We start from the raw sequence: 12,789 nt of genomic DNA, 5'->3' as shown, positions 1-12,789 counted from the left end.
GAGGTCAACATGCTGGAGGGAAGGAATGCCATCCAGAGGGAGCTGGACAGGCTTGAGGTAGGCCTGTGTGAACCTCATGAAGTTCAACAAGGCAAAGTGCAAGGTATGGTATCAGGGCCGAGGCAATCCCAAACACAAGTATAGGCTAGGTAGAGACTGAGAGCAGCCTTGATGAGAAGGACCTGGGGGTGTTGTTTGATGAGAAGCTTGACATGAGCTGGCAATGTGTGCTTGCAGCCGAGAAAGTCTACTGTATCCTGTGCTGCATCAAACCAAGAGTGGCCAGCTTGTTGAGGGAGGTGATTTTCCTCCTCTACTCTGCTATCATGAGACTCCACCTGGAGCACTGTGCTCAGCTCTGGGGCCCCCAGCACAAGAAGGACATGGAAGTATTAGAACAAGTCCAGAGGAGGACCAGAAAGAAGATAAAGGGGATGGAGCATTTATCCTACGAAGAAAGGCTGAGGGAGTTGAGTTTGTTTAGACTGGAGAAGAGAAGGCTCTGGGGAGACTATATAGTGGCCTTCTAATAACTAAAGCGGACCTACAGGAAAGTTGGGGAGGGATTCTTTAACAAGGAGTGTAGTGACAGGACAAGGGGTTATGGCTGTAAACTAAAAGAGGGTAGATTTAGACTAGACTTAAGTAAGAAAATATTTACTTAGAGGGTGGTGAAGCACTGGAACATGGTGCCTAGAGAAGCTGTGGATGCCCTATGCCCAGAAGTGTTTAACACCAGGTTGGACGGGGCTTTGAGCAACTGGGTCTACTGGAAGATGTCCCTGACCATGGCAGAGTGGTTGCAATTATATGGTCTTTAAGGTTCCTTCCAACCCAAACCATTCTATGATTCTGTATTTCTATAATTCTATACTGTTTAATATCTTCACAGATGATCTGCATGATCAGATTGAAAGCACCCTCACCAAGTTTGCTGATGACACTAAACTGGGCTGTGAGTTGGACAAGGCAGAAAGGAGAACCATCTTACAGAGAGATCTAAACAGGCTTGAAGAGTGGGCAAGCAAGAACGTTGTGAAATTTAACACACACAAGTGCAAGACCTTGCACCAAGGAGACAACACAACCAAAAAGTCCAGTACAGGCTAGGAGCTGTGTGACTGGAGAGTGTCCCCGCATACAGGAATGTGGAGATCCCAGTGGACAACCAGCTGAATATGAGTCAGCAGTTCATCACTGCAGCAACAACATCAAATTGCATACTGGGCTGCATCCACAGGTGATACTATATACAAATTATTTCTGTCTACTCAGTGCTTGTCAAGCCACAGCTGGAGTACTGTGTCTAGTTGTGGTCCCCACCATTCAAAAATGACACAGGCAGATTAGAGAGGGTCCAGAGGAGTGGCATATTTATGATCAAAGGGCTGGATAACCTGTCCTATGAGGAAAGACTGAAGGAGGTAGGTCTTGTCACCCTGGTGAAGGTTCAGGGCAATGTCATCACTGTATTCCATTTCTTAAAGGATGGGTATAAAGAGGATGGAGGCTCTCTCTACAGGGAGCCACACGCAGAAGACAAGCTGTACTGAGAGTGGTTTTGTCTTGATAAAAGAAAGCATTTTTTTTTTCTTTTTACACAGTCAGTCACTGGTGCAACCATCCCAGGGATGTGGCAGAATTGTGATCACTTGAGGTTTTCATGGTGCAGTTATGGTGCTAGATAATTTCATCTAAGATCCCCTTTCCCATGACAGGTTTGACCTGTTTATCTTTTGAGGTCCCTTCCATCCTGGGCTGTTCTATGAATGTATGATTCTATAGTTCTAAAACACATCAATGAATTTATGAATATATTTCTATTCTATGCATTAGAATGAAAATACCACGTCTATAATTAACAGTGTTTCTGTTACTACTCAAAGTTAATATGCCTCTGCTCTAAAACCAGGGAGTTTAACGGCTGTGAACGTTCTTGCTTCTACTAAACTAGAAATAAGTTCAAAATATTATTTGGCGTCATGTTTGTTGTCACTGGGTATTAACTGAAGTGACGAGGCTTGAATATTCTTGTACTGTAGTTAAAAATTGAAAATCATCAACAACAACAACTACAACAACAACAAAGTAGGCAGAACTGGTAAGACACAGGTTAAAGAACAAAGAGATATGCTTCCAGTTCTATCACGCATAGGTGATCATATGTCTCATTTTGTAATTAACCTACACGTCTTGTTAGCTCAAGTGAAGAATGGAACTGTTGCTTGTTCTGAGGCTGATAACTAAAGATCCACTGTAAAGCTATATGTCTGTTTCTTTGTTTTTATGTGACCATTTTCATGCAAGGCATACATATTTACCAAGTTACTGATGCTATTCAAATACTATTAATTTTTAATGTATACTAAAATTTCACTTGAGTTTCCATACTAGAAAATGAAATCTTAAGCAACATTAACAAATCTTTCCAAAGATCAACATCAGTATCTTTTTGACCTCTGAGTCATACATTATGTGAGAAAATGCATTTATATGCAATTACCTACTTTGTTCAAGCAATTAATTAGTGGACAAGTTTAAATATTTTTTCAGGCAAAATATAGTAATGACATTTAAAAATCTGTCACTTCAGGCTCATTTTCTTTTCAGAGAATAATCTTAGTCTCATGGGTAATTCAGTCAAGTGATATTTTTTTTTCACCTTTGCTTAACCACTGACTCCAAATGCATTAACACCATGTCTTAGAAGTCTTGACAGAGATTACTAGAGGTTAAGGACATAAATTCCTCTAAGACTGTTATTTCTAATATGACACTTCAGGTACCAAAACCACTAAAACATGCTTCAGTTTATATATATACATATGTATATATATATACAGTTTATATATAAAATCACTAGTAAAACATTAAGAAATTGTCTTTGCAAAAGATTCTTTTTATTATATTTTGTACAAATTTTGTGTGCTGCCACATACAAAACTCTTTTAGTATAGGAAATAGGAAAAAAATATTAAACAGCAATGTGATACTGTGTTTTCAATATTCTTACCATGATCTTTGTGCAATAGAAATTATACTTTTATTTCTCTTTTGAAAGAACATTTGAAATATAATCACATGGCAATTTTCCTTTTAAAAAATCTCTCCATAGGCAACAGAAAACTCTTATAGTTAACTATGTACAGTGCTATATTAACATGATACAAGTGGTAATTTAGTGGTAACTTAGTGCTAAATGTTTTAGTAAATATTATGAAGTATAAATATCTAGTATATTAGTATTACTGTCTACTGTTATCTTAGTAATATTTCCAGTTTTAGCATTTATTACTAAGATAGTAATATTTTTCATATTTTAATTTTTAATATTTTTAAATTTATTGTGAAGCAACATCTGCACCTAAGACTGTCCACATAATCTATACACATTCACTGATATCAGACTAATTGTCTTATAAGTATTGGAACACTAAGTGTTACTGTAATTGTATAAAACAAATATTGTATTTTCATTGGAAAATAAGATAAGAAATAAATGTACAAAATGAGGAAACAGTGTTATTTAGCCCAAGCCCGAAGTCATGAAAGACATTTAAAAATCAACAAGCAAGAACAAAATTATTGCAACATATGCTCGTTAACACAATTTGGTTTAACTATAGCTATTCTAGACGATTGCGAATTTCATTTTATAACTCATTTACAAAGGTACCTTTTTTCCCCTCTCTTTTCTATATGACCCATTTTTATCTCTATTCATGTACTCATTTATCTCATGTTCCTCTCACAACTAATATTTCCCCAATTTCTTTCTACTATCAGTCTATGAGCTCTCAGATTTACAGCTTTACCTCCCTCACCTTCTTATCCAAACTTTCACTATCTCCAACCTCAAAAATTCAGTTCCTTAAAAAGTATTTAATATTTTAGTGTTCTTTGATTTTTTTTTCTTTTGATTTTTTTTTGCCTTCTCATTTCTAATTCTCACCACCACAACTGTTACATTGCCTGCCTCTGATGCCCTCGTGAGGGCATTTCTAAAATGACTAAACTTATTTCTTTATACAACTTGGTTCTTTTTGTCAGTAGCATATTTTTAAAACCAACTCCTACTATTGGACTAAGTTGAGATACTGGTCAGTAGTTGTGGGGAAAAAGACATATTCTTTCTCTCCTCAAGCCAACGCAGCATTTTTTTTTTTTTGACTATGGGGCGCGTTACTTGGCACCCAGTCTGCTAACTGCAGATGGGTCCCACCTGTCTCTAAGGGGAAAATGGACACCAGCGCAGGAGCTGGCAGGGCTCATTGAGAGGGCTTTAAACTAGGAAAGAAGGGGGACAGGAAGGGAATAAGGCTTGTTAGAGGTGTGCCAGGGGGAACAGTGTCAGGGCTGGGGCAGCAGACAATGGCCCATCTGAAGTGCATCTACACTAATGCATGCAGCATGGGCAACAAACAGGAGGAGCTGGAAGCCATCGTGCAGAAGGCTAGCCATGACTTGGTTGCCATCACTGTAACGTGGTGGGACCACTCCCATGACTGGAGTGCTGCAATGCCTGGCTATAGGCTCTTCAGAAGGGACAGGCAGCACAGAAGGGGTGGTGGTGTGGCTCTCTATAATAGAGAGCGTTTTGATGTTGTGGAACTCGAGGCTGAGATAGGAACGATAAGTTTGAGTCTCGATGAGTTAGGATTGGCAGGAAGGCCAACAAGGCAAGCATCCTGGTGGGGGTCTGTTACAGGCAGCCAAACCAGGATGAGGAGACGGATGAGGAATTCTACAGGCAGCTGGCAAAAGTTGCAAAATCATTGGCTCTTGTCCTCGTGGGGGACTTCAACTTCCCAGACATATCCTGGACATGCAATACAGCTCAGAGGTTGTCTGTCTAGGACAGCAAGGCCAAGTCCTGCATCTGGGGCGCAACAACCCCAAGCAGCGCTACAGGCTGGGAGATGAGTGGTTGGAAAGCTGCCTGGCAGAGAAGGACCTGGGAGTATTGGTTGATAGTGGGCTGAATATGAGGCAGCAGTGTGCTCAGGTGGCCAAGAAGGCCAACAGCATCCTAGCTTGTATAAGAAACAGTTTGGCCAGCAGTTCGAGGGAAGTGATTTTTCTGCTGTACTCGGCTCTGGTGAGGCTGCACCTCGAGTACTGTGTTCCGTTTTGGGCCCCTCACTACAAGAAGGACATGGAGGTGCTCGAGAGAGTCCAGAGAAGGGCGACGAAGCTGGTGAGGGGTCTGGAGAACAAGTCTTCGAGGAGCGGCTGAGGGAGCTGGAGTTGTTCAGCCTGGAGAAGAGGAGGCTCAGGGGTGACCTTATCGCACTCTACAGATACCTTAAAGGAGGCTGTAGTGAGGTAGGGGTTGGTCTATTCTCCCACGTGACTGGTGACAGGACGAGGGGGAATGGGCTAAAGTTGCACCAGGGGAGGTTTAGGTTGGATGTCTGGAAGAACTTCTTTACTGAAAGGGTTATTAGGCATTGGAATAGGCTGCCCAGGGAAGTGGTTGAGTCACCATCTCTGGAGGTCTTTAAAAGACGTTTAGATGTAGAGCTTGGTGATATGGTTTAGTGGAGGACTTGTTAGTGTTAGGTCAGAGGTTGGACTAGATGATCTTGGAGGTTTCTTCCAACCTAGGTGATTCTGTGATTCTGAGTTGCCCAACAAATGCACCGTTTGTTCCTCTCCATCTTTCCAGGACATTACTGCCAGCGAGCTGGTAAATGACAATGGTGCAGTCTGTACAAATTTCCGCAATGTGGACTTTGGGCACCGACCTTCCTCTGGATCTTTGTTAGCTGGTTGTTGTCCAGGTCACCATATCCTCCAGCGTGGCTAATTCTCTCAGGTACTGGATACCTCTTTCCATGATGGTCCACTTGCGTGGGTGACATACAATGCCTTCCTTGAAGGAATACCTCTCCTTCATACCTGACAGGAGTCGCCAGACAGGCAGAGGGCTTGTGCACCTTTTCTAATCACTTTGTCGATGACTTTTTCCCTAGTGAAGGATCCCAGCAGATGGCTTCCTTGCCCTCCAGTTCCTGGCTACTCTAATCAGATCCAGAGACATTTTCTTCCCCTTGAGGGTGCTGAATAGTGTTGGTTGTTGTTTGATAGGCGCAGATCAGGACGAAGTACAGCACAACAAGCTGTAGATATCTGTCATTGCCAGGGTTGGGATATGTTTGCTTTAAACATTCTATCAGATTTTTAGGGCTCCACACTTGTTCAGGGGTGAAGTCCAAAACCACTGGAGGTGACAACATGATAGATACCTGCCGTATCCTACCACACGCCTTGCCACTCATAACGGTGCTGCCTTGGGACAGATCTCTGGGTGGTTTTCTTAAACAGCTGTTTCACCTGAAGACAAAACCAGAAACACATGCAGGAGACATAGCAATAGGATCATGATGGTTTAAGCATCCCAAGAACATGCAAAATTCTAAAGAGCTATTGTAACTTGCCTAGCAGATAAGGGGAAAGGGAAGGGGAAAGGGAAGAGGAATGGAAGGGGAAGGTGTTCCCACTGCCTTGTTCCCACTACTATTGGCTCTCTCAGGAGAACAGATAAAGAGTGAACTTGTTAACAGTTTCCACAAGACAGTTCCTGAAGTACAAGGATGACAGCAATACTGAGTAGAAGTACCAGATTAGGTTCATGGTCAGTGTCACACGAGTGGATGCTATATCCAAACTGACAAAACTGTAAAGAAACTTAAGCCAGCCCTCAGGGTTGATAGTCGAAAAGAGAGTGGTTACATAAAACAACTTTGAGAGCAAGTAAGAAAACTTTAGAAGCAGATAAATCAACACTGTGATCAGCAACTATTAAACAAATGTAATATTTATAACAAACAGCATCACTCTCTACAATTACCTGAAAGAAGGTTGCAGCGAGGAGAATGTTGGTCTCTTTTTTCAGGTGATAAGTGATAGGATGTGAGAAAACAGCTTCAAATTGTGCCAGGGGAGATTTAGATTGGACATTGGGAATAATTTGTTCATGGAAGGGGTGATCAAGCATTGGAACAGGCTTCCCAGGGAAGTAGTGGAGTCACCATTCCTGGAGGTATTTCAGAGACATGTGGACATGGCACTAAGGGACGTGTGATTGATGGGACGTGGTCAACCAAGCTGGTGGTTGGACTTGATGACCTTGAAGGCTTTCTTCAACCAAAATGATTCTATGATTCTAAATACATGACAATTACAGCATTTTGCACAAATAATTCACAGAAAGATATTCGCAATCTGGCTGATGGTAGGCTGCTATATCACTATATTCAAATTAGGAGAAGAGAGTGAGTTAGTACTAAATCCCGATCTATATGATTTAAAATATGATTTAAAATATGAATTAAAATATGAATTAAAATATGAATTAAAATATGAATTAAAATATACAGAAATGCTTTTTAAAGTTTCATCACAGGATTAAAGGTACATATATTGCTCTTTGCAGGATAATTACTGGAATTATGATACATCTGAAGTAACGGAGACAAAAAAGTAGGAAGACGCCATTTCACATGATCTAATAAAAAAAAATATTCCAACAAGTACACAATGTAACATTCATTCTTTAATTGGGCTTTTGAATAATTTAAAAGACTAATGGACTCAAGACTAATGAGCTTGTTTAAAAGGAAGTCAGAAAAAAACTCTTGACCTTGGGGATATTGCACTGCTATGATTTCAGCCCCTTTAGCAGTTATTTATAACAGCACCAATGAGCTATATATATATGTATGTATAGTTATTTAATAAATTAGCAAAACTTAATTCTCAGCCAACATTTATATGAAGTCTTTATTGCATATATAGGTGTTAGAGTCTCACACCAAGACAGTTTGGACTCAAAAATAAAATGACTCCAATGTGTGACACTGAGAACTCAGGAATATCAAATTCAGTAGAAGATATTTTTAATACTAATCTCAGCCGTTTGTTGTTATAAACAGATTCTCTGTCATAACTGAATCAACCTGTTTTCACTTATGCTTAACCTAAGGAGTGGAACTAGTGAAATATGTCCCATGTCAAAGACAAATGACTAGGACGGAGCACATGTAAGCTACATGACTGCTCATCTGGAACTGACAGCATATCCATGAGCAGTATAGCCACAATAGTATTCCTGTACTCAGCTGGTTAACAGGTTGTACGGCTACACTGAGGCTTAAATGCAAGGGCACAGTAGAATCACTAATCACTTTCAGGTTGTTCTGAATTACATGTTCTAGATGGATGCTTCCCCTAGATCAAACATCCTTGGTTCCCTACTCCATTCGTTGGAGAAATTATGCTCTTCATAAGCACATGTGTAAGACACAAAAAATAGCACTTTAAGTTTTGAAGCAGTCCAGGATATCTCCCTTCCCCAAATTTACAGCTTTTCTCTGATGATAGACAAAAACTCAGAACGGTACACCATGGGCTGCAGGAGGACAGTTTGCTCCACCACAGGCCTCTCCACAAGTCACAAGGGAACATCTGCTCTGGTGCCTGGAGCATCTCCTGCCCTCCTTCTTCACTGAACCTGGTGTCTGCAGGGCTGTTTCTCACTCCTTGCTCTCTCAGCTGCTGTTGCACGGCAGCTTTTTCCCTTTCTGAAATCTGCTCTCCCAGAGGCCCAACCAACATCGGTTATTGGCTTGGTTTTGGCCAGCGGTGGGTCCCTTTTGGAGGTGGCAGGGACTGGCTCTTAACTGACAGAGAGCATCTTCTAGGCTCTCCTCACACACACCATCCCTGCAGCCCCTCTGCTACAAAATCCTTGCCACATAAACCCAATACACCCAGTACTTTCCTTGCTTATTCTGTAACAACTCTCATAGGGTTTCTCTCACCTGATAACAGGTCTGAAGAGAGATTTCTGTAACTTTTGTCACAGAGGAGCTTGGCAAGTGCAAGACTGAGTACATTTTAAAGTCCACCAACATCACTACTTCAAGTGTGTTGTCCTTTATTTCATTCAAAATAACTGTTTTTCCACAGACCTTTCCAATGGTGTCTCCTAGTCAGTTTATCTTTCTCACATCTCTAGGAAAACCTTAGAAATAATTTTTCATGAAAGGATTCTATATAGTCATTTTCATTCTTCTTCATGATGAAAGCTTTTTCCCGAATTCTACCTCTTCTTAAATTGTATTGTATTCTTAATTTCTCTTCTTAAATTGTTGTATTCTAGGGCACAATTAGAATCATAAAATGGTTTGGTTTGGAAAGAACCTTAAAGATCATGTAGTTCAACCCCCCTGCCATGGTCAAGGATGTTTTCCAGTAGACCAGGTTGCTCAAAGCCCCATCCAACCTAGCCTTAAACAATTCCAGGTGTGGGGCATCCACAGCTTCTCTGGACAACCTGTTCCAGTGCCTCTCCACCCTCCGAGTAAAGAATTTCTTCCATATACCTAATTTAAATCTACCCTCTTTATTTACCCATTTATTTTACCCATTTCAACGAGGACCTCGTGCGGATTGGCTGCAGCTAGGGCTCCTGGCAGGGAGACGAACGGAGCCAACCCCTAAACGCCCCAATAACACAGCACAGACCTGCTCGGTCAGAGCCCCAGCCCCAGCCCCCTCCCCCCGAGCAGGCAGGAGCTGTGCTTGTGCCGCCGCGGGCGTTGAGGTGATGAGGGCGGAGCCAGGGGTGAAGGCAGCCCACCCCCTGACGCTATAAAAGCAGTCCCTAGGGAACGCCGCGACCCAGAAGCTCCACCAACAGGATGCGCTAACAGGAGCGGCTTGGCAGTTAGCGCAGGCAGTTAACAGGACCGGCTTGGCAGTTAGCGCAGGCAGTTTGCACGGGGCAGTTCAGGCAGGGCAGGGAGGAGTGCGAGGAGGATCCTCTCCTCCCTTTCCCACCTCCCTTTCTCTTCCCCTCGTCTCCTCGGGGAACTCTGCCTCTTTGCATCTAGAACTCACCATGGTGGGTACCCGTTGCAGCAGCCGGTCTGAGGCAGCAACCCAAACGGAGGAGATGCTGCCTCTCTGGACTCATGGGGGCACTCAGGCGGATCCCCTGAGGGGGGAAGTGGCAGTCCAGACAGGTGACTGTGGGGAGCTCTGGAATCTGGAGACCCACCTGGGTCTTGAGGGAGGAGAGGGCTGTCGTGGGTGCAGGTGTGCCCTGCTTAAGGAACTCCTCGAGCAGGTGGCTGGGCTGCAGCGAGAAATCGGCAGCCTGAGGGGCTCCTGGGAGTCTCTGAGGGTAATAGATAAGAGGTGTCAACCTGCCCCTGCTGATGCCCAGCAGCCCCCTCCTAAGTCCCTGCAAGGGATAGAAGCTGACCCAGCTGATCACGTGCAGTACAGAGGGCTTGACCGCCCACAAGAGAAAAGGGGCTAGACCCTCATCTCAGCTCGAAGTAGAAAGAGACATTTGCCCCCGACACCTACAGTGCCACCAACCCCCATGGGGTCCTTGGGTAATAGATTTGAGGCTCTCAGGCAGGAAAAGGAAGAGGGTGAGGGTATGGACAGTAGTCAGAACCCGGGAAGCAACCCTGAGAAGCGTGTCAAGATTGTGGGAAGTACTGAGCATAGGGATCGGGGCCGGATGGGGCACTGCATCACAACCAGTGCCACAAAAAAAGAGCGGAGAGTCTTAGTGATCAGAGACTCCTCGCTGAGGGGCACTGAAGCTCCCATTTGTCGCACAGATAATCTATCCAGAGAGGTGTGCTGTCTTCCTGGGGCACGTGTCAGAGATGTTAGGAAGGCTCTGCCACAGCTCATTAAACCAGAAGACTACTATCCTCTTGTTGTCATTCAGGTTGGATCCTGGGAAGCTGCAGCTAGAAAAACGAGGAATACTAAAAACGACTTTGCATCCCTGGGAAGGATGTTGGAGGGATCGGGGGTGCAGGTAGTGTTCTCCTCTGTCCTCCCACTGGGTGACCGGGACCCAGAAAGAAGGAGGAGAACGGGACAGGTAAATGACTGGCTGAGGGGGTGGTGTCTGGACCAAGGATTTGGGTATTTCGATCTTGGGCAGTCCTTTGCGAAGCCGGGTATGTGGGCTGCTGACCGACTCCAACTCAGCAAGCGGGGCACAAGTGTGTTGGGGAGCAAGCTCTCTGGGCTGATTACCAGGGCTTTAAACTAGGTTTGACGGGGGAAGGGAGGGGAGCTAAAAGTGACAGAGAAGGGCTGGGGGAAGTTGTCACTGCTGTCACTGTTGAAGACAGTAGGGAAAAACCTCTGAGTTGTCCCACAAAATTGTCTGAGGGCTCCTCAGAGAAGGTAATGATCCCAATACACCATCCAGAATCATCTTCTTGCGTCCCTCTAGGGGTAACTGTGCCAGCTGCTTCCCTAAAGTGCCTGTATACCAATGCGCGAAGTATGGGAAATAAACAGGATGAGCTCGAGATCTGTGTTTGGTCGCAGGGCGATCACAGAGACGTGGTGGGACAGCTCGCATGACTGGAACGATGTCATGGAGGGCAATGTCCTTTTTAGGAAAGACAGGCTGGGGAAGCGAGGGGGTGGGGTTGCCCTTTATGTGAGGGCGCAATTAGAGTGTACCCAGCTCCACCTGGGGTAGGGTGAAGGACAAGTGGAGACCTTGTGGGTGAGAGTTAACGGGTGGGCTGGTATGGGAGACACTGTTGTGGGGGTATACTACAGGTCAGCAGATCAGGAGGAGGAGGTCAATGAGGCCTTCTACAAGCAGCTGGTAGTAGCCTCACGATCATGGGCGCTGGTTCACATGGGGAACTTCAATTTTCCAGAAATCTCTTGGGTAAGTGTTGTGGTTTAGCCCGGCTGGCAGCCAAACACCACACAGCCGTTCGCTCACCCTCCCACCTCCCTCTCCGGGATGGGGGAGAGAAACGGGAAAGTGAAGCCTGTCAGTTGAGATAAAGACAGTTTATTAAGACAGGAAAAATAATAATAATACTGATAATAATAATAATAATAGTATTAATAGTAATAATGTGTACGAAATAAGTGATGCACAATGCAATTGCTCACCACCCGTTGACCAATGCCCAGCCTATCCCCGAGCAGCCGGCCCCCCCTCCACCCCGGCTAGCCACCCCTATATATTGTTCAGCATGACGTCAGATGGTATGGAATACCCCTTTGGCCAGTTTGGGTCAGCTGTCCTGGGTCTGTCCCCTCCCAGCTCCTGCTGCACCCCCAGCCTGCTCGCTAGCAGGACAGAGCGAGAAGCTGAAAAGTCCTTGGCTTGGTGTAAGCACTGCTCTACAACTATTAAAACATCAGCATGTTATCAGCGCTCTTCTCATCCTAATCCAAAACATAGCACCCTGCCAGCTACTAGGAGGAAAATTAACTCTGTCCTACCTGAAACCAGGACAGATATCCACCCCTTATTCCATACCATTTATGTCATGCTCAGGTTATACTCTTTCCAATACCTTCCAATTAGTCACCATTTTCATCTATGATATATAGCAACCATGGTAGTGATGACATACAGTGTTATATGATAATTAACATACTACAATTCAACTCATGGGCTATTCTCACCCAGTATTAGGTCCCCTTGAGGTACACACCGGACCTCCCCATTCTTTTGCATTACCCACCAAGTGCATCCAGGTCCCTGGGCAAAAGCAATCCCACGAATGGGTTTGCCTTTTCCTGAGGCAGGAGTAGCCCAGACTGTCTTACCCAGCATGTTTCTTACGTGCACTACAGGAACTTTATCCCCTTCTACAGTGCGTAACAGGTTTGCTTGGGCAGGTCCAGCTCGGTTGGCAGATCCTCTAGTATTGACTAACCAGGTGGCCTTTGCCAAATGTGTATCCCAATTTTTGAATGTCCCAGCACCCA

The sequence above is a fragment of the Cygnus atratus genome, chromosome Z (genome assembly GCF_013377495.2).
Source record: "Cygnus atratus isolate AKBS03 ecotype Queensland, Australia chromosome Z, CAtr_DNAZoo_HiC_assembly, whole genome shotgun sequence".
NCBI lineage: Eukaryota > Metazoa > Chordata > Aves > Anseriformes > Anatidae > Cygnus > Cygnus atratus.
Note: the sequence above shows the minus strand (reverse complement) of the source record.